Here is a 23,767-nt window from a genome sequence, read left to right as displayed (position 1 = left end):
ATGATTGAAAGCAGAAATACAAAAAAGAGTAGTCCTACAAAATCTGGGGCGAGGGAAATAATCTAGATGTGGAGGCAACAGAGGGCCAGGAATAAACATGGATTATAGACTATGGATTTAAGTATCATTCTTTCTGGACTATCTTATCTATTGAATACCTTTACGCTGAGTAAAAATTTTAACCAGATGACTTGTTATTTTCTTTTTCTTTTATGTTTTATTTGTGGCCCTTATCTAGGATTTTCTCTGACAAATTGGATTTCTGGACATGATTAGTTTAGGCATTCTTTCTTTTCAAAGATATTGATATTTTCTTTCATTTAATCCTCAAGATGAAATCTTTTTATATATCATAATAATATATGATATTTTGGCTAGAGTTTTAAATACAACTTAGTGCCATTTATTAAGGTATTTTATTTAATACTTTAATAATAAATTATGTTTGCATACTAATTTAGTAAAATAACTTATGGTTAAAATTAAATTTTTTAAGTTTAAATTGAATCACTATGAGATACACAGTAACAAACTTATTCAAATTTGATATTTGAGATTCAAATTTGAGATTCAGTCATACAACGTTTTTTTAAACTCAGAATATTAAAACTTTTAATCATGGGCATTATTGAGATAAAATGTTTCTGATTTATATATATATATATATATATATATATGTATTTATGGAATGCTTCACGAATTTGCATGTCATCCTTGCACAGAGGCCATGCTAATCTTCTCTGTATCGTTCTAATTTTAGTATATGTGCTGCTGAAGCTAGCACTCTGATTTATATTTATTTTAAATTGAAAATTTTTTAATTATTGAAGGATTTTAACTATTAGCTGAAATAGTGTAACTTATTTTATGAGATAACTAAATATCCAAAATTACATGGATTAATCTGTTGAGGTGTTGAGAGTAGGGTGCTGTATATGCAAAAAAATAAAGTAAAATGTCCTTAAATGAGATCCCTAAATCAGTAATATCAATATAACCTGGAAATATCTTAAAATGTACATTTTTCAATAGCATCCCAAGTTTGCTGAATCTAAAACTCTGAAAGTGGGTTCAGCAAGTCCCTCAGGTAATTCTAGTTGAAATATGAGATTCATTGTTGAGATAATAAAAATAAATGGAAATAACAATATAATAAAAAATTGGAATTATTTACTTTTGCTTTTGGGTCATGCCTAGCTGTACTCATGGCTTACTTCCTGATCTTTACTTATGGATTAAATCGATTGGGGCTCAAGGAACCACATGTGGTGTGGGGAATTGAACCTAGATCAGCTGCATTCAAAACATAAACCCTACTTGCTGTATTATCTCTCCAGTACCCAAATAAAAAATTTAAATGAAATAGTACAGAATTATAAAACTGTTCTATTTAATCAAATCAACACTAGTTTTGAAATTGGGTATTGTTTTTCTTGATTGTGTTCTTAAAATCAGAATCATTTTGTCATTGTATATTTTATTTCTTTTGCAAAAGAGCGAATGATTTGAAAGAAGACTGATTATTCACTTTTCATTTCCTCAAGCGGTCATTTATTTGCTAAAATTATACTTATCTGGCTGCAGATAAAAGATCCAAAGACACACATGACTAAAGGAAATGAAAAGGGGAGACAAGGCTAGGAAAACAAAGATGAGTGATTCCAGGGCCTAGAAAAGGTGGCTGTGTTGAAAGCATCATGTGTACTCCTCTCTCTATTGGAACTTTCAGGAAATGAAACTGTATTCTGAATTTTTTTCTATCTTACTTAAGAAACATGGACTAATGATTTTTTTGTGCAGAGGTTCTTACATTTAAACAGGTGAAAATTTTCCCTTAGAATAAATATTCAGAATCAAAGTCCACCTCTTTATTTATTGCTTCTTGGATATTGCTTCTTAGATATTGTCTCGTTATGCTTTCAATATCTCTAGGTTATGGCATGAAGGATGACAATACTTTTTAATTACTTTAGTGCATCAGAAAAATTTTATTTGGATAACTAACTTATCAATAGATAATTCTTAGGGTTTACTATGTTTTTTAGCTGTTTCTGAAATTCATTGAAAAGTACAAGTAGTAGGCTAAAGGAATTTTACCAAACTTATTCACAGTTTGCCATGAGAAAGCTGCTATTACACAACTAATTACAATAGAAATTTAAAATGAATTTGCCATAAGACAAGCCTAAACAATGGGTGACAAGAGGTTAGGGGAAGAAATATGTTCCTTTCAGCATTGCTCATATTTGATTCAAATTCAGACTGAATTCTTATTAATGAGGAGGCTGTTCTCTTGTTTTTGTGCTCTTGTTGTCACTGGCAGACTAAATTTCTGCAAAAAATAATCCTCTCCTTTTAGATATTATAAACAGACCCTAATTGTCCTGGCCAAAATGACTAGAATTTCTTTTCTGAAAAGAACACAAAAGAGGTCAAAGAGGCAAGAGATTTTGAAATATTTGGTCCTTAAGGGCATTAGTATGTATAATGTGAAAGCTGGAGATAGAGAGCTGAGGTCAATCAGTATTAATTGCTAACACCTAGAGGTAATTAGCAATAATTATCTGAAGGAAAGAGAGAAGAGGGGAGATTGGCTTTAAGATATTTTTGGAGCCCTTATTCTGAGTGATCATAGGGCAATGATTATAAAAATACAATTTGAATTTCTTCTATTCTGTGTTTTTTTTTATCATGTTAATGTCAAATCTTGAGAACAAGTACAAAATACCACAGAATTGGATGTACAAAAATCTTGAAAAAATATCAATCTGTACAAAGATATCCTTTTGTTAAAGATATAAAATTAAGCCCACAAAAATAAGTACAGATGTATTTTTTCATTATTTACATAATTATTCTTAAAACAATGATATGTAGTTGAGATAGTGTATAGTAGGGCTGAAAATGCATTATCCATTCCTCAAATTAATGCCTAGGTATAAATAATGTTTACTAAAGAAAAATAAAGAAATAATCTATATTAAAACTTACATAGATACTACTAAATGTTTAGCAATTAGATCAATATTATAGATTAGTGCTTTTTTAATATCTTTATTTAAACACCTTGACTACAAATATGATTGTAGTTGGGTTTCAGTCATATAAAGAACACCCACCTTCACCAGTGCAACATTCCTATCACCAGTGTCCCAAATCTTCCTCCTCTCCACCCTCCCCACCTATATTTGAGACAGGCTTTCTACTTCCCTCATTTATTCACATTTCTATGAAAGTTGTCAGTGCTTAAAAAAAATTAGTGCTTTTTGATATATTTTTTTTTGTCTTTGGGCTGGCACTGTTCCATGGTCGAATCCATTTCTATTGAATATCTTTCCCAAATTCAGTAGTAAAACCCAACATGGATTGTGGTCTCTGAGAGGTGAATGATCTCGAGGAGGGAACCTTTGTGTAGAGATCACCATTCATACAGAAGAGACCACAGAAAGGTACCTAGTCACCACTGCCATAAGAAAGGCACAACAATGTAACTATGTTTGAGTCAGAGAAAAGCTTCTCACCAGATGCACATATGCCATTGCCTTATTATTGGATATTTCATCTTCAAGATTATGAGAAATAAATTTACTCATAAATTTATATTTATTTTTTAATTATATTTTATACATTAACTGCTCTATGGTGATTTTCATAGCAACTTCAAAAGAGAGAAACATATTTTTTCCAATGTATAGTTTATTACTGAAATATTTATAAATACTGGCATATAGTGATATAATCAAAATCAGGCTAACTTTGAGTCACTTTAAATGTTGCTTCAAAATTCTTAAGCATATTTTAACTTATTGTACCAATATAAACTGTTTCCACATCCCACCCTTGATAGGTCTTGGCTTCTAAGGGATTTATACCCCAACTGACTGTAATCCCATAAATGAGCAGACCAGCATTAAGGACTAGTCAATGAACATAACTCTAAGAAAGAAGTGTTTATTTTATGTCACTAAGTTTGGACATGATTGCATAGCCAGAGGTAATTGGTGCAGGAAATAATCACAGAGCAATTGACATAGATTTTTCTTCCTCAGGCAATAAACAAATAGAGGCACTTTAACATTATACTCATCTCTATGTTCAAAGTTGAAGGTAAATATTTGTAATATATATGTTATAGCTTATTAAAGAAAGTAATGTTATGAAACAAACTAGGATAGTTAAGAGAGGAAACAGGACAGAATTTTTCTCTGAGGGTTGGAATAATCAAGAAAAACAATATGAATATCTCCTACAGCTAAATCGCTTGTTAAACTGTGAATATGAAACTAGACCTTCTTAAGGAGAATCTGAATATCCCTGAAACAATGAAGAATGTTCCTAGGTATTTGCAATTACTTAAGTTCTGACAAGAAATCAAGGAAGAATAACACATGGTAGGAAATGATGTTTTCCTGGTCTGAAACACAAATATATATTGTTGATAGGAGGTAACTTCTGAACAAGAATATACAATACATTTTGGAAAATGGCCCCTAAATAAAAACCATTTCTTCACACTGACTTTTATTTATGTGGGGGTCTAGTTATATAGTTAAGTATAATGATTTCATGTATATCTTTTTTTTGTTTGTTTGTTTTTTGGTTTTTTTGGGTCACACCGGCAGCGCTCAGGGGTTACTACTGGCTCAACACTCAGAAATCTTTCCTGGCAGGCACAGGGGACCATATGGGATGCTGGGATTTGAACCACCGCCCTTATGCATGAAAGGCAAACACCTTACCTCCATGCTATTTCTCCGACCCCCGAGTTAATGTATATCGTATGCCTGGTTTCAGGTATAGTCTATATTGAAATATATACAGTTAAAATGGAAGCCTTAGAAAAATTGAGGCCTACTTTAATAGTTTTTTTTTTAATATAACCTCATGACTTTTAAACTAATTGTCATGCTATCTTGACACTCTTTCCTTAAAGAATATCACTTTAGGGTTATCACTTTGTAAAGATATGTTCATTATGAACATTGGAAAGAGGTAAGAGAATTCAGTTCAAATAAATTGTAAATTATATGAAGGAAAAGTAAGATTTTGGATCATAAAAAACTATACATTATAGCACTTATAGAATATAATAGATGTCTGTAGGGAGAAGAATGTGAAAAATAGGACAAGAAATGATTAGGCATGTAAATTATAAAAAAGGGATGTTAATTATATTAGTGGACCAAAAATCAATTTTAAATATAAGCATATACTCAAATTTATCACTGATATTTAATGAGTAGAAATTTTGGAATGTGATGTGGCAAAGTAAAACAGATATTTTTGAAAACCAACATGTGTTAGAAAGATTATGATAAAAAAATTTACTCATTTGTAAATTATGATGCCCAAATTTAAAATAAAAAATAGGAGGTAGGAGGACTACCCCTAAAGAATCCATTTCTAATATGATAGAGACAAAATAAATTTTGTTTCCCTGTGGAGAAAAAAATGATAGAAATTTCTTTGAAATGGATTAAGCTATATCTGGTGAAATAGAAAACAAACCACGAAGTTATTCATGATAAATATTACAAAACTAGTAAAGAAGCAAGAGAAAAAATTATGGAAATTTTTTTTACTGTCTAAAAGTTACTAGGCTCTTATATACATCAATTATTTTCCTGACTTGAAATGAAATGAAATTATTTTCCTGACTTGAAATAAGAAAACATTAAGAGAAACTCATGGTCTGAGCTTAATTTACTGATGATTCAAAATACCTTTCTTTTAAGAATACATTTAGAAAATTTGGGGTGGCTGTGAAAATTATCAGTACCTAAGGATTTGATGACTTTTGTTTTATCTGAAATGTTTTAAATGTTTGTTTATCTTGATGTGTGTCTTGGAAAAGCCCACAAGAGCTGTCATAGTAACACTTTGAGTGGCATTTTTGTCCTGTGGAACATGAAGATGAACAGAAAGAGGCAAGTACCCTAATTTTTAAAATATTATAATAGATCTGTGGAAGTTAAGTGGGTTTTCTTATTTCTTAGGGGTTAACTCTTTATTCCCTTGCTATTCCTGACAAGTATTTACCCAATCCCAATTTAACAGCAAAATATGTATTGTTACAAATCTTTGCTTTGTATTTTAATCATATATATTAATATCCTTGAAGATAAAAATTGTTTTATATTCAGCTATATCTCCAGAGTTTTTTGTGGACAATGAATCTTAGAAGGACTTTACCTGTCTATAAATGAATCCCTCTTGCTCATTCTCTCCTCTCTGGTCTCTGTTATCCACTCCATTACTTATATTTATTACATTCAGTATATTATGATTAAATTTAAGATACTTAAAAAAATAAACATCTTGCAAAGTTTATAAAAAATTGTTGTTGTTTGTTTGGTTGGTTACCTTTCTTCTTTGTGGAAGGGAGTGGAGAGAAGCTATAGACTTAGCTAGTGTTTTCTTGTAGGTAACACTCCAGGTTTATTTTGACATATTTATTGATAGTTCTAAATAATAAATTTTTGGGAAAATTAACTGGAAAAATACAAAATGAGGGCCTGGGGAAATCTCAGTGGTAGAGCACCTGTAACTAGCATGGGGCTAGTGAAGTCCACAGGTTCAATACCTATCACTATCCATGCCTGGTGTGATTTCAAAAGATATGCCATTTATGAGTCTAAAAGTTACAACAAAATGTGTGATCTCTGGTACATAATAGTCATGAGCACACTAATGTGGGGAAAACCTGGCAAGTATTACAATCAAATTGTGTGAGCTCAGTAACCACTTATATTTGATCCCAGATCATTGTAGAAACTATAAATACAAAGGAAAGGGAAAATATTTTAAGAAGTGGGGAAATGTTTTAAGTTACTCTGCAAAAATAAAAGTTAGCAGTCAACATAAGGAATTCACATCATATTGATACTCAAATGAATTAAAGGTCAGGAAATGCTGATGGGTAAAATTAAAGCCTCGGTAGCTAAAACCAACATTGTGGAATAGGATAACACCATGTCTGAATGAAATAGTCTTGATTAGACCATCATACTTCTGTATGAATGTACAAATCTGTGTGTATCTGTGGTTTTGACTGTTGCTATTCTTAAGATTAAAATAAACATGACTCATGTTATATACACATTGTAGGTTTTTTTTAATATTTTTATTTTGACCAAAGTGGATTACAAATCTTTCACAGTAAATTTTTAGGTCCATAGAGACATTGAATCAGGGGCATTTTAATGAGTGGTGCTTTAAAAATTAACTTCTTAGAAGGAACCTTTATCTTAAAAAAAATTGGCAATTCCAGCAAGTAATTTTAAGTAAGTTTGGAAGGTATTGATAGGAAATAAACTTTTATTATTTTAATATTGTCCAATAGTTTGTTTAAATGTCCTAATGCTTATTTGTAATAGAGTATGGTTCCTTGTAATTTATGCTTACCATATTGCTTATTTTATAAAATAATTTTTGATATGTCTAACAATGACAAAAGTTTATGAAAATAATAGAAGTATTTTAAGGATAGCATAAATTCAAAATTATTGGTAAGTCCTAGGAATTTTTATTGTTTTTTATTAAATTCATAGAGTGCATGCATCTATTCAAAAGAAATTTGAAACACTATGTGAACTATCTTAGTACTAAAATTAGTAATAAGAAATTAACCCAAGATTAATTAATTAATCAAAAGTCAACCTGTCTACCTCTTCTCTGCCAAAAATCTCTGGCAATCATTTATCATTTATCTTTCACTGTCTTTATACATTTTTGCCTTTTCAGAAAGTCATATAGTTGTAATTATATAATTTATAATCTTTTCATATTATTTACTTACATGTAATATGTATCTAAGATGTATCATAAAAACTTTTCTTTAGGAAATAAATTTTTTATTAAAATGATTTCTATTTTTTCATTGAATCATGAAAATAAAATCATAAAAATAAAGAAATAAAAATCACCTAAAATTTTGATATGCAAAGATAATGTTATCTCTGCTATCATTCTAATAGTCTCCATACATGATAACTTTGCTATGTAAATTTATATTTAAAAATACCAGGGTGCCAACATATTAAATTTGAGTCTAGTTTTTCTAGTTTTTTCTTTTTTTTTATTATTTTAATTATGACAACAAAGATGCAAAGAAAGAGGACAGGGTAAAGTTACAGTGGAAGCCCAATCACCCATAAACAGAATTCTCGGTAGTCCCATCGATGATATCCCAGCCTTGAACTTTCAGCCAAAGAACATTAAGAAAAACAAAACTGAACCCATGTACAATACAAGTACTTTGTCCCTCGAATCCCCAGTTGTAGTACATACTATTTCTTAGCAGCACACAATATAATCTAAAGACATTAGACTTATGTAACTCCTTAAACATTGAGGGCAAAGTACATTTCTCTAGTTCCATGCACATACTTACTAGTTTAAGTTAGCCTCAAAAGTTTTAGTGGGTTGTTTTTCTTAAGGATTGGAGTCAAGGGAACATAGTACAAAACGGTATTAAAGTGGCATTTGTTTGCATAGGCCCACCAAAACATAAGGGACATGGAAAGGCAAATTATGGTCTAAATACAAGGAGACCCTATCCCTAAAGTTTCCTGGCACAGGACTGACTCTAGGCAAACTAGTTTGTCCAATTCAAGTCATCCTCTGTAGTGGCAATACACCTCCATTCCTCACATAGTCTCTGTTGTTGGTATCAAGCTTCTGTATTAAAGATCCTGGAGTCTGCATATCCCATATTGCAGTCAGGATGGTGCAGAGCATCCTCTCGTTTCACCTCACACTTAAGGGGCAATAGAGAGAACCATGTCCTGTAGAGCAGGTCATTGTTGTTGTCAAGTCTTCTCCTCCGTATCATAAAACCTTTTATTTAGAGTTTAAGAAATATACTACAAATCTCAACAAATGGGAGGACCTATATCTTGACTTTAGTATTGGAAAAGTTAATTTGTCTTTCTAAATCTTGATTTACTCATTAGAAAATGTGTGATAACAATATCTTGGGATGCCATTTTGAGGTATTATATAAAAATAACACTATAGAAAATGCAGTCATCTTGTTCACACTGGACCAGCAAAATAGACTCACTCTTTTCTTGAGAGAGAAATATAAACCAAGCTCTGAAAAATAATGGGCAAAACAGATGACAAAATTAGTACACACAAATATAGCATTGATTAAATATTACTTTACCTGGGTAAATCAGCATTAAGAGAAACAAAAACTTTGTATTCTTCAAAATGAAGTTAGTCTTTTAAAGATGTTTGGTATCTTTAAGCAGTCTGCTCAATCAGATGAAAGGAATCTTTCATACAAACACCTGAAAAACTTGCTAATCTTTTAATTTATAGCAGAATTGATACTCAGAGTCTGGCCTGGGAGTAAAAACTTTGAGATGTTAAAATTTGCCCTTTTGAGCCCAGAGATGCCTATGGCTCAACTCCCCTTTGTCTTTAAATTGGAGCTTATCATTCAGAAGGTTTGTAACCTACAATAAAGGCCTGTGAATTGTCTGTTGTGCCCTGAAATGTCCAGACAAACACAGCTATAATAAATACACACCAATGTTAGGAAAGAGGAAAATGACAAAATTAACAACTTAAAGGGACACCTTAAGTATTTGGAAAACCAGCAGCTAAGGAACCCAAACAAGTGAAGAACAGGAATAATAAAAATCAGAGCAGAAATAAACAACATAAAATTAAAAAAAAATACAAAGAAACAATGAGACCTGGAACTATTTTTGGGGAAAGGATAAACAAGATTGGACAAACCACTGGCAAGATTCACAATGAAAAAAAAGGAAAAATAATCAAATACATTGTTTCATAAATGAAAGGGGAGAAAGATTACAATAGGACCTCAAGAAATACAATACATCATGAGGTCTTATTGTGAAAAACTGTACTGTTAAGCTAGAGAACATGAAGAAATGGATAGAGTTCTGTAAAAATATCAGCTTCCGATACTTAATGAGGAAGAAGTAGAAAGCTTAAACAGATCAATCACAACTAAGGAAATTGAAACCATATTTAAGAAAATCCCCCCAAAAGTAGAAGACCAGATGGATTTACAGGTGAATTTTATCAAGCACTCAGAGAAGAGTTACCACAGTGGATCGTTAGACACTTCCAAATACTGAAAAGACAGAACCCTCCCTAATACCTTCTATGAAGCTAATATCACACTCATTCCTTTAGCTGACAAAGATACCACCAAGAAAGAAAACTACAGACCAATCTCACTAATGAACATGGATGCAAAATCCTTAACAAAATCTTAGCAAACCGAATCCAACTACATATCAAAAAAGATTATGCAGCATGACCAAGTGGGTTTCATCCAGGGATGCAAGGATGGTTCAACATATGCAAATTTATCGACATCATATACCACATCAACAAAAAGAAAGACAAAAAAACCACATGATCTGGGCCCCAGCAGTGGCGAAAGCCATAAGGCATCTGCCTTGCTCATGCTAGCCTAGGATGTTCCATGGTTCCATCTCCAGCATCCTATATGGTCCCCTAAGCCAGGAGTGATTTCTGAGAGCATAGCCAGGAGTAACCCCTGAGCATCACTGGTGTGGTCAAAAACAAAACAAAACAAAACAAAAAAAGCCACATGATTATATCAATCGACACAGAGAAGGCATTTGACAAAATTCAGCACCCATTTATAATGAAAACACTCAGCAAAATAGGCATGGAAGGAAGCTTCCACAAGATAGTTACAGCTATTTATCAGAAGCCCAAGCCAACATTAACCTTTATGGCAAAATATTGAAAGCATTTCCATTAAGATCAGGTTCTAGGCAAGGCTGTCCATTGTCTCCATTCTTATTTAACATAGTATTAGAAGTCCTAACAATAGCAATCAGTCAAGAGAAGAGAATCAACGGAGCTCAAATATGGAAAGAGAAGTCAAATTATCTCTATTTTGAGATTCTATGATAATATACATAAAAACCCTTAAAGAGTCCATAGAAATTCTCCTGGAAACAATAAACCAATACAGCAAAGTGTCTGGCTACAGTGCCAATATACAAAAGATAGTAGGATTTTTTATACAAATAACAAATTAGCGGAGGAGATAAAAGAGTCCATCCCATTTAAAATAGGGTCCAAAATTATCAAGTACTTAGGATCAACAAGAGAGGTGAAAGATCTATACTATGAAAACTTCAAAACACTTCATAACAAAATAGAAGAGGACCTAAGGAATTGAAAGAACATCCTATGCTCATGGATAGGAAGAATCAGTATAATCAAAAAGACTACTATATATATTAAGTGCAATCCCTATTCAAATTCAGACATTATTCTTAAAGCCTTAAAACAATTATAAAGTTTGTGTGGAACCACAAAAGACCTAGGTTGCAAAATCCATATTAAAAAAAAAAAACAAGAAACTTGATGGTATTTCTTTGCCTAATTGAAATTTTACTACAAAGCCATAGTGATCAAAATAGCATAGTACTAGAAAAAAATAGATTTTCAGACCAAGAGGTATGAATAGAATATCCAATGACATGCCCTCAAATATATGGTCTACTAATATTTGACAAAGGAGTCAAGAATTTAAAGAGAAACAAAGACACTCTCTTCATAAAATGGTGTTGTAACAATTAGAGAGCCACGTGCAAGAAATTAAAGATTGATCCAAATCTCACACTTTACATAAAAGTCAACTCAAGGGGGCAGAGTGATGGCACAGCAGTAGGTGTTTGCCTTGCATGTGGCTGACCCAAGATAGACCTTGAGTGGGTCCCCTGGCATCCCATATGGTTCCCCAAGCCAGGAGCGATTTCTGAGTGCATAGCCAGGAGTAACCCATGGTATCACTGGGTGTCGTTCAGAAAAACAAAAAAAAAAGTCAACTCAAAATGGATATGGATTAAAGACCTTAAAATCAGATCCAAGGCATTGAGGAAACATAGGCAGAACACTCCAAGACTTACACCTCAAAAAAAAAAAAAAGTCTTTGATCATAGTATGCCAATGGAAAGAGCTATAAATGGTACTACATCAAATAAAAAAGTTTTATATGCCAAAAGAAACACAAGATAAACCTAGAAGACAGCTAACTGATTTTGAAAACATTTTTGCACTGAACACATCAGATAAAGGTTTTATAGCTAGGATATCACAAAGGTTAGCTCCTCAAAACCTAAAAATGCCACCAAAAAATAGGGAGAAAAATGAACAGACACTTCTCTAAGGAAAAGCAACAGATGGCCAACAGCCACATAAAAACATGGTCATATTACTTGTCATTAGGGAAATTCAAATCAAGACAACAATAAGGTACCATCTTACACCACTGAGCTGCCATATGACCTAGCAATTTTTGGGGGGTATATATCCCCAGGATATAAAGAAATTTATTTAAAAATATGTAAGCACACCACTCAACACTCAGCACAATAGTTAAGACTTAGAATCAACCTAGATCTCCAACAACAGATGAGTGGATCATGAAGATGGATACATATACACAATGGAATACTATATAGCAGTAAGAAATGATACAATCATGAAATTTGCAGCAATATGGATGAATATAGCAAATTTTATGTTAAATTAAGTAAGTCAGAAGAGGATAATTACAGAATGATATTACTTATATGTGGAATTTAAAATAACTCTACAAAGAAACACATTTCTAAAGGGAAGATACTCTGAACACATTATTTGCCAGGGTATAGCGAGGAGAAGGGAACAAAAATGCAGAAGAGAAGAAACACAAAGCCTTTGTTCTCATTTATACTACAAGGAAACCATTACAATGGACACAGCTGCTTAGTTTGTATAGGTGTTCAACCAATCCCCTACTACAGAGGCCTATAACAATGTTCTAATATTTTTTATCCACAGAAACAGATGCAGAATATGATTGGAAGCCACAGACTCCCACTGCAGTGCTCATTATCAGAATTTTTTAGTGCCTTACCTTATTACGTATAAGACAACTCTTCAACTTCTTTGTCCACAGTGATATATAGAAAATATAGGTTAGAAATATAGATTGGTCACCTAATACCATATTTCAGTGCTCTAACATATTACACTGCAAATACAGTGCTCATTATGACAATGTCTTGACAAAATACTCCAATTTATCCATTTTCTTTATATTACATCTGCTACTATGATCTAAAGCTTATGGCTGTAGTGACCACTGAAATAGGCAACTGCACACCATAGACTTTTGTTACACTGTTCATTGATTATGTTTTTGGTAATTATTATTATCTTTTTTTTTAATTCAAGCTACACTACTATTATATCATAATGTCCACACTGTCAGCTTTCTTTTAGGAAAGAAATCTGGGGGCCGGCAAGATGGCGCTAGAGGTAAGGTGTCTGCCTTGCAAGTGCTAGCCAAGGAAAGGACCACGGTTCGATCCCCGGCGTCCCATATGGTCCCCCCAAGCCAGGGGCAATTTCTGAGCTCATAGCCAGGAGTAACCCCTGAGCATCTAACGGGTGTGGCCCAAAAAACCAAAAAAAAAAAAAAAAAAAGGAAAGAAATCTGTACGCGCAAGACATGGTACATGATACTACATAGGGTAGATTCCTCTTATAGTGCTCATTACCATATTGCTTAGTACTCTAGACATGAAAATTATATTTATCCTAAAATGTTCCATGCACAGTATAACTCTGAAAGCTTTATTGAGCAAAGTTAACCCCCACCATTAATGAAATGCCTAGAGATTGGAAAAACGCTCCCCACCCTATGTGCTATCCCCATTTTTTAAGCTCTCTAACCCAGTCCTCCAACTACAACCTACGAATAGATCTCCAATGTCTATCTGTAAGTGGGTGTAAGTGAGTATATTGTGAGCTGCTCTATGTTTGTCTAATCTGTATTATACATAATCCCTACCATTATTATATGTAGTCCCTATTATATATTATCTCTCTCCCCGCTGTTGTTTACCACCTTACAAAAACCCTTCAATCCTCTTACCCCTCAATCCTGATCAGTTTTCTCTCCCTATTTAATCCTTTTTCCCCTCAGGAACAGGGACTTTCTCTCTACCCCAGCAAACTGCCACCTACATCCCAAAGCGAAAGGACACCCTCTCAGTCCCCCATCTCTTGCCATGACAAGAAGCTGCAGCTACCGCTCCTGCTGACTCATTCTATGTGACCCTTTTTCTCCCACTTTCCCTAAATGTGGACTCTTGCTTGCTACTAGATTCAGCTCCAGGAGGACCCTCATCTCGAGGACCCTATCTGATTCCTAACTGCTGCAAACCATTTCTTAGATTTGACAAGGCTTCGGTGCAGGATTAAAATAGATCTTATCACCCCCTTAGACTGTCTCAAAAACTTAAACGGGATATACATATACTTTCTTTGTATTTTTCTGTAGATGCATTTTCTTAATAGTAATAACTCTTAGTGTTTATTTCCATATATAGAGGTAGCCTCACCCATCTCTTTTATGTTTTTTTTTTTTTTTTATCTGCTTAGTAGGTTATTCTAGTAAAAAGTCTTGCTTGGGATACAAACTCAGGTCAAAACCAGGGAACAGAGACTATCTAGCTTGTTATTTTTTATCTCCAAATGCCCCAATTATAGAATCTGGCATTATTACTTTTTGCATAGGCACACTAAAATGGGGAAATCATATGTATAGAAAGAAGTTCTTATTTTATAGGAATAAGAACTCATAAATTTTGTAATTCAAGGGCACCTTCCACCCTGAACATTTGTCATGGGGACTTGACTTAGGCCACAATTGATCAGTCATCAACTGTCCAATCCTGAACCCCAGATCCCAACCTTCGAATTGGCACTGTTTCCTGCACTAGTATCAGGAACCAAAATCCCTCCAAGGAAGGCTCTAATACTGCTCTGGCACCAACTTGCTTAAGGGTAGGTTCATATGCCACCATAACAATGAGGAAACAGTAACAACCTGATCTAAGTGCAGGTTGCCCTACCTCACCACTTAATGATAACATAGAATCAGAAGATGCTCCATCGTAAGTGTTGCAAGTCAGCCCCTGAAGAGGTTGACTGATGGAGGGATGGAGGATGAGGCCTTTCTCCTCCAGCTCGGACCACACGTCTGTTACCCTGTTCAGTCGACGGTTCTGAGGTGAATGATGCGGGAAGAAAGCCAACAGGCAGTCAGGCTTCCGAAGAAAACAGCTCTTTCAGCTCTTTATTCCGTGAAGAGACCGAAGTCAAAAGGCCTAAGACTCGACCCCAGGAAACAAGCCTCTCACCTTCCACAGACCCTTGCTTTTATCACCCTGAATCAGGTACCACCCAATGGTGGGAGCAGAATCAGGTAACATCCTAGGGTGGGAGCAGAATGCCAAGTCATACACTAGGGTAGGGCACAATCACCATCAGGGTAGGGTCAGTAACATAATAATCCTATTAAAATGTTTACATACACAACACTAAGATCTGTGCAAAAATCAAGATCTCTAAATTACAGAAGACTGACTATGACAACTTTGGTGGAGCAGAACTTTCTTGGACCATAAAGAAAGACTTTATCTTAGGCTTCATCCTAGGATCTGTGCAAAAATCAAGATCTCTAAGTACAGAATACTGACTATGACAACCGCAACTGAGCAGAACTTTTCCTGGGACCATAAAGAAAGATCTTGGCTGTGGACAACTAACATGCCTGGAGCCTATAGTCAGTCTTATGACACTATGCTTTATTGGTAGAGACATACTGTATTTCTTAGGCCAAGGGAACTTTTCTTTCTAATTTTCCCAACACTTACTGTCTATACAAAAACAAAAAACCAAAACAATAAAACCTTCCACATCTGCCCCCTTTATTCTTCTTTTAATTTTATTTATATTTTCTAGATAGGAGTTCCCACCTTTTTCTTAGAACTTTGGAACATTATTTTGTTCTGCCTCATATTTCTATGTCTTCCTACAAAATGAAATAAGTAAAACACAATAGATGGCACCCAGGGGCCCAAAGATCTCAGCAGTATCGAGTTAAAAAAACAAAGGAAGAAAAAAATGGTCAAAAAGCCAAAGTCATTGACAATAGAATCAGTAGACCCAAACTATAACAAGCCATACACAAAATGGACCTGATACACTAGCAGTCTAGGGGGTTAAGGGTGGTATGGGATGGATGCTGGAAACTATGGTGGCAGGAGGTAAACAATAGTCGTTGGAATGCCCTAATTCATTGTCACTATATGCCTGAAATATAACTGTAAAAGACTTATAATTCACATTGTTCTCAATAAAAATAAAAAAGCAACAAAAATCCAATTACTGGATATAAAAACTTTTACTTTTCTTACAGTTACTATTCTACATTTGTTGTTATACCTCAGTAGCATTTGAACTGCTTGTTGATCTGTTTATAATATCCATCTCTGATTATACACTACATATTCAAGGAAGGTAAAACCCTTACTGTGGTCTTTAAAAATATACAAAGATAGAAATTTACATGATATAACTCTTATTCTAAATATGTAATTGGTGCTTATAGAATTCAAAGATGGTGACTAATATTAATAACAAATTCAAATAGAGAAGTACAATGAAGCAAACTTGTGAAATCAAGAAAAACAATTCTTGCTAAAGATTAGCTTTTAGTTGTTAGAAATATGGACACCTTGTGGTTTTGACATAAGAAAGCATGTGAATTGAGAGTGAACATATTAAATCAATTTTGGTATTAATTATTAAAAATTAGAAAGTACATTGAATAATAAAATAACATTTTATTTAGTTTATCTTTGGGTTTATTGACATTTTCATACTCGCCATAGTTTTTTAAAGGAAATTTCCGAGCACTTACTTTAGTTAGAGTAACTTCGCTTTAATTGATCTATTTTCTGGTTTTCCCAATTTATAATTAATAGCATGAAAAGAAAAGCCCATTTATATTGCCTATCCCTGAGTAGTCATGACTATATAATGCAAAATAGTGGATAAATATAGTGAGCTTATTAAAATAGTGGATAAATATATCTTTAATTTCCATCCAGAAGTTCAGCAATAATGAATTAAATCTGGCAAAACTCCCAAGTATTTACACTGAGACTAAGATCTCCAAAATGATAGAACCCTTCCGAATACTGCTGAAAATCTTCTCAATTGCAAAATAATTTTTAGTCATTGTGGAATTTAAAGCAATATCATTTTACATGACTGTTAAAATATTTTTAAAAAAGAATGTATGGTCTAGTCAGTTGTCCTTGGCATCATTTTAAGCATCATTAACTTTCCTGAAAATGCCAAGGATTAGGTCCAAGAGAAACAGGCTTCATTAATGTAATATTTCGAAATTTATTGTTTCCTAACAAAGCATATTTCAATTTCTCTGTAACTTTTCTATAACTGCTTTACAGATAAGGTTCTTAGGTTCTGTTTTCATTCAGACAAGCTTGACCCACACATATAGTTCTTTTCTTTATTGTTTTAGGGCCAGAACTGATTTATTACTCAATGCTTAGTGGCCACTCTTAGATTGGTGCCTGAGATCACTCCTGGTGGTCCTTGAGGAACTGTACAGGTATCAGTGGTCTAATGCCTCTTAAATAATTCCCCCTATTCTTTAGATTGAATTTCTTTGACTTCTGCCATGGGAATTTGGATTTGGTCAAAATCTGAAATATTTTTTTTTATTTTTAGTTACATTCAGTTAAAATATAGAGTTTTAAGATTTAATAGTCGTAGGGAAGCGTAGGCACAAATTCAGTTCTATTTTTGAGAAATGTACGTGAGGTAGTTCAAAGAATGGATAGCAACATCAAGGATGAGAATTGCCTCATATAGGCTCCAAATTGCCATAAGCAGTTTAATTTTTATGTGTATATATGGACATAGAATAGGAAATTCATTACACATTGATCATAGCACATAAGGAAAACTTGCCCAGTGAACTTTTATAATATATTTAACAGCTTAATGAGTTTGGGGAATAAAAGTAAATGTGTAAGTCAGCTTTACTGTTAAAGTACAGCATTCTTATCAGATAAAGCTGCCGTGACTCAGAAACAAGTGTCTTATATGGGCCATATCAAGTCACTTTTTATAGGGCCAACTTTAAACTAATAATGTCTATTCTGTACAAGGCTCCCATTTCATCTAGGAAGGAGGTCAGCATTTAAAGATGCATCCTAAGTGATCCCTGGTCTCAAAATGTTTGGAATGTTTTTCAGGTTTTATGATAAAGCAATGATCACAGCTTTCATAATACTTCTCAGGAAAACTTTTTTTAAATTTTATTTTGGGCCACACCCAGTGACGCTCAGAGGTTACTCCTAGCTATGCACTCAGTAATCGCTTCTGGCTTGGTGGACCATATAGGATGCCAGGAGATTGAACTGCGATCTGTCCTAAGTTAGTGTGTGCAGGGCAAACACCCTACTGCTTGCGGCACTTTTCCAGCCCCATGGAAAACTTTTAACTTACCAGTTATAAAACACATAGAAGTTTGAATTTTAGAAATTAAGTTGGCAGTTAATCTTTAAAATATGGGGCCGGAGTGGTGGTGAAAGAGGTAAGGCATCCGCCTTACCTAACCTAGGCGGTAGCCTAGGACGGACCTCGGTTCCATCCCCAGATGTCTCATATGGTTCCCCAAGCTAGAAGCGATTTCTGAGCGCATAGGTAGAAGTAACCCCTGAGCGTCACCGGGTGTGGCCCAAAAATCAACCACAAAAAAAAAAAAAAAAGTACTGGAAGGGGACTGAGCGTTAGCACAGAGGAAGGGGGTTTGCTTTGCACGTGACCGATGCAGGATAGACCTGGTTCGATCCCTGGCATTCCATAAGATTCCCCAATCAGGAGCGATTTCTGAGCACATAGCCAGGAGTAACCCCTGAGCACTGCCGAGTGTGCCCCCCCCCCAAAAAAAAAAGTACTGGAGGCAGAATTTATGTCAAACATAATTTGACTACTCTCTTCTCACAGAAAGGTTAATTAAGGCATAGAGAAATTGTGATATTTGGTCAGGCCATGGAATTATAACTTGACTCACAATACAGATTTCCTGACTACCAATGATATTGTACTAAATTAGAAAAACAGCTAACAGTGCTGTAAAAACGAAGATTCATTTTATTTGTGTATTGATGGCATTTTTAACTAATGTTTTTTCCTGAATGTCATTGTAGAAGGTATATTTTAATAGATAACCAGGATTAGTTTTCTATTTAGGTGATTTCCTAAACTTTAAGATTTCCTTAATTGTAACATATATTTTATATGTAAATATATATAACTAATAAAAATAAATATAAATACATATAAATAATAGTAATAATGATAAATATATATAAAAACTAATACATAAAGTCACCACTAATGTGAAACCTAGAACAGAAGGAATGATTTCATTAGTTTGAGAAACAAAAAAAAATTGAGAAAAATCTAAAAAATTTTAGATAACATTTTTTTTCCCATTACTACACTGATATCACTTTGTTTTCTTTAGTATTATGGAAGACCATCTTTCAAAGTTCTTATTTTTTAACACTGGTAGACATACCTGGAGTTTCTTAGGAACAGTTGGATAGCTAGACTATACCTGTACTGTAAGACCAAGGATATCACATCTTCTCGATCTTGAACCACCAGGCTTGTTGGCTGAGAATCACTAGTAAAATCTATAGGACTTCTAAGAACTGCTTAGGAGCACCTTTCCCAGCCCCAATGAAAGTGTTCAGGCATCTAAGAGATAGAAAAATACCCAACAAGCTACATTTCAGAATAGATTAATTAAACTTATTTATTTTGCTTGGGGCCACATCTCATTGAACTGAAGGGCAATTCTTGGATGGGAGCTTAGGAAATGCTCCTGGAAATGTTAAGATGACCATATACTGGCATGGCTTCTTAAAAACAAAGCATGCATTTACATCTGTTGAGATATCTCTTTAATCTGGGGAACATATTTCTCAAGTGTGAAGTTTTAATCTGTTTATCATAGAGTAGAAGTGTCCCAAACCTAGCACCTCAAAATTATGATCCAGCAAAGCTAAGAAGAGCCTCTAAAATGCTTAAAAATACTAACAAATTTGAATCCAACATTTCATCTAAAAGGTCATGACCAAGTAGGATTCATTTCAAATGAATTAATGTACATAAGGATGGTGTAACATACACAAGTAAATCAATATAATATAATAAAAATCATATGATCATATCAGTAGATTTAAAGAAAACATTTGATAAGATCCAATAATCATTCATAATAAAAACTCTCAACAAGATGAGAATTGAAGGAACTTTCTTGAATAAAGTCAAAGCCATTTATCACAAGCCCAGGGGAAATATTATATTCAAGGAAAAACTAAAATCTAAAAACTAACAATCTAAAAACTAAAAATCTAAAAACTAAAAATCTAAAAACTAAAACTATAATATCTGGCACCAGACAGTTGTCCATTCTCACCATTTCTGTTCATTATAGTACTGCAAGTAATGGCCATAGCAACTAGGCAAGAAAAATATATCAAGGACATTTACATAAGAAAGGAAAAAAATCAAGCTCACACTTTGCATATGATGTGATACTACATTTAGAAAGTCATAAAGACTCTACACAAAAGCATCTAGAAACATAGATTTATATATCAGAGTGACAGACTACAAAATTAATACACAAAAATCCATGATTTTTCTCCAAAAATAATGAAAGAGAAGAAAGATATATTTAAAATAATCCCAACTCACAATTGTGTCTTAGAAAATAAAGCATCTTGGAATCTCCTTAACTAATGAAGTAAAAGAACTATAAAAAGAAAATGACAAAACCCTGCTTTAAGAAATAAAAACTACATAAGGAAATAAAATTATACACTTCCTGCTCATGAGTTGGATAGACTAATATCATTAAAATGGTAAACTTCCTGAAGTATTGTACATATTTAATGCAATCATTATATGTATACCTTTAACATATTTCACATAAATAGATAAATACTTTGAGATTCAAATGGACAAATAAATCTCTAAGAATAGCTAAAGCAATCCTTGGTAAAAAGAAAATGGAAGGCATCATACTCCCAACTTCAAACTGTAATATAAAGTGGCAGTATTGAAATAAGGAAGATCATTATATCAATGAAAAAGACTAAGTATTTTGAGATAGACCCTCAGGTATATGGTCAATTAATCTTTGATAAAGAAACAAGAAGTACAAAGTGAACTAAGGAAAGCTTCTTCAACAAGTGATACTTGGAAAATTGGTCAACTACCTACAAAAATGTAAACTCAAATCTTTCATTAATGCCGTGCACAAAAGGCAAATAAAAATGCCTTTTTATAAATCATACCTGAAACTATAAGGTACAGAGAGGAAAACAGAATCATAACTCTCATGACATTGAAGCTAAAGACAGCATTCAGATAGTAACAACATTGAACAAGTGGAAGCAAAGATAAACAAATGGGACTGCATTGAACTAAGAAGTTTCTGCGTCTCAAAGAAAATGGTAACCAAAATTCAAAGATGGCCCACTAAATGGGAGAAACTATTCAACCAGTACCTATCGCATGAGGCATTAATATTTAAAATATAAGCACTGGTAGAGATTAACAAGAAAAATAAATCTAACTTCACCCAAAAAATGGAAAGAAGAGATGAATAGAAAACCTTTAAAGAAGAAATACAGATAGCCAAAAGACACATGAAAAAGAATGCTCACATCATTAGTCATCAGGGAATTGTAAATCAGAACAATAATGAGTTATCATCTCACACCACAATGACAGGCATAAATCAAAAAGAACAAGAATAACCAGTGTTGGCAAGGACGTGGGGAGAAAGATACTCATAAATTGCTGATGTGAGTGTCAATTAGTCAAATTTTTTTGGAAAACACTATGAACATTACTCATGAAACTAGAAATTGATTTCCCATGTGATTAAAAATACTTCTTCTAGAAATATACTACAGTGGATAAATGAAGCAATTAAAATAAAAATTGAAAATGAAATTAAACTTACTGGTTTAAAAATGAAATTAAACTAGAAAAACCAAAAGGAAAAGACAGTAAGAAAGATTGAGATTCAAAAACACTTATGCCCCAAAACCTACCTTACAAAGTTTCTCATGATAAATTAAAAGAAGTATTTGAAAATTCAAAGTAGATCAGATTAGTCATCAAGGATGGGGAAAATAAAGGAATTGCTTACCTTGAATTTAAAACAAAAGCTGATGTAGAGAAAACTTTTGAGGAAAATCAGGGAACAGATAGATGGATGATCCATTTTCTTATACTACACTAGAGAGAAAGATCAAAATCAGGTCTGCAGAGGTGGAAAACATAGCACTTAGAGCGATGAATCAAAAATTCTGGTTTTAAGCAATCTTTCCTGTAGTGCAACTCTTCAGATGGTATTTGAAAAAGCAACTTTCATCAAAGTGCCCCCAAATCAAAATAGGATATCTCAAGAATATATAAGAAAATAGAAATTTATAGAATTTGCCTCATTTAGAGATGCTAAGAAATCTTAAAATTCATATAATAAAAGGGAAATTGAGGGCAGAACAATTAGGCTAGAGTTGCAAAGATTTAAGGAATCAAATATTGCAAGAATCTAGCCATCCAAAACAGTTTGTCAAAGGTTTGTTCAAGGAAACTACAGAAGAGATGTTGACAGAGTCACTTGATAACTCTGTCCCGGCAAGTATGGTCACTGTCTGAGTGACACAGGGTTCTACAAAGGGTTTTGTTTTGAAAATTACAATAGTGAAGAAGATGCCAAAGCTGCTAAGACGTCCATAGGAAGGTGGAAATATTGATGGATACAAATATTGATGGGCCGAGGCAAAGGTTGAAAGTGGTTTTGGTGGTTGTGGTGGAGGTCGAAGTGGCTTTGGCAGCCAACGTGATACAGCAAAGGAGGTCAAGATGGCTTTGCTGGCTGAGGTCAGGGAGGCTTTTGAGAATGAGATGGCTTCTGAGGAGACAGAGTAGGAGTTGGAGATCACAAGCGACAAAGAAAGAAGACAAAATTTGAGTAGTTGATTATATCCCTCAAGATTTCTTTTCATTTGAAAGAACTTTGAGGTTTTTATTTATGTTACCTGATAAATGGCAAAGCCTTCTGAGGATATTCCACAGTCCTGTGGTCTACTTGAGAAATGTATAATAACATTTCAAGGAAGAATATTGTTGGTTTTGACTGGATATTTGCATAAACTAATTTTAAAGTGGTGAGTGGTGATAGTTAAACCTTATCTGTAACTTTTGAATTCATATTGTTTCTTTTCATGTGCAAACCATTTTTTCCCAAATAGCTGCTTTTTTGTTTCACATCAGGGACGTAAAGAAAAGCAAAATGTTTTATGTTTATTTTTCTTCAGCTACTTTGGGACAAATTAAAAGTCATTGATTCTGGGGCAAAAAGAAAAATAGTCTAGGGATAAATCTTCACACATATGATAAATTAATTGATGACAAAGGAGATAGAACAACAAATGGCCAAAGGAAATGTCAAATAGTCTCAATAAATGATTTTAGGAAAATTAGATAATCATTTGTGAAAGAAGCAAAAAATCTGGGAAGAAGTGCTCAAATAGTTAACTTCAATTAAGAAAAAAATATGGATGGACAACAGGTATAAAAAATTCTTATAATTACTTATAAGCAAGCAATGCATATAACATATTACACAAGTAAGAATGACCAAGGAAAAGGTCAGAAATAGGGGATAGAGCATAGTGCAGTATGTAGGGCATTTGCCTTACATGTAGCTGACCCAGGTTGGATACCTCGAGCCTCATATTGTTCCCTGATCACTGCTTAGAGTGATCCCTGAGTG

At 33.5% G+C, this 23,767-nt stretch overlaps 1 non-coding gene across 1 annotated transcript; it reads right to left on the bottom strand.

Annotated features, from left to right (window-relative positions):
• Positions 1-677: 677 nt before the first annotated feature.
• On the bottom strand, positions 678-784 carry LOC126010690 (U6 spliceosomal RNA). The gene has a single exon (XR_007496705.1). It is a non-coding gene; the product is annotated as a U6 spliceosomal RNA (small nuclear RNA).
• Positions 785-23,767: the final 22,983 nt, after the last annotated feature.

This window comes from Suncus etruscus, chromosome 5 (assembly GCF_024139225.1).
Source record: "Suncus etruscus isolate mSunEtr1 chromosome 5, mSunEtr1.pri.cur, whole genome shotgun sequence".
Lineage (NCBI taxonomy): Eukaryota > Metazoa > Chordata > Mammalia > Eulipotyphla > Soricidae > Suncus > Suncus etruscus.
Note: the sequence above shows the minus strand (reverse complement) of the source record. Positions and strands in the feature narration are given on the sequence as shown.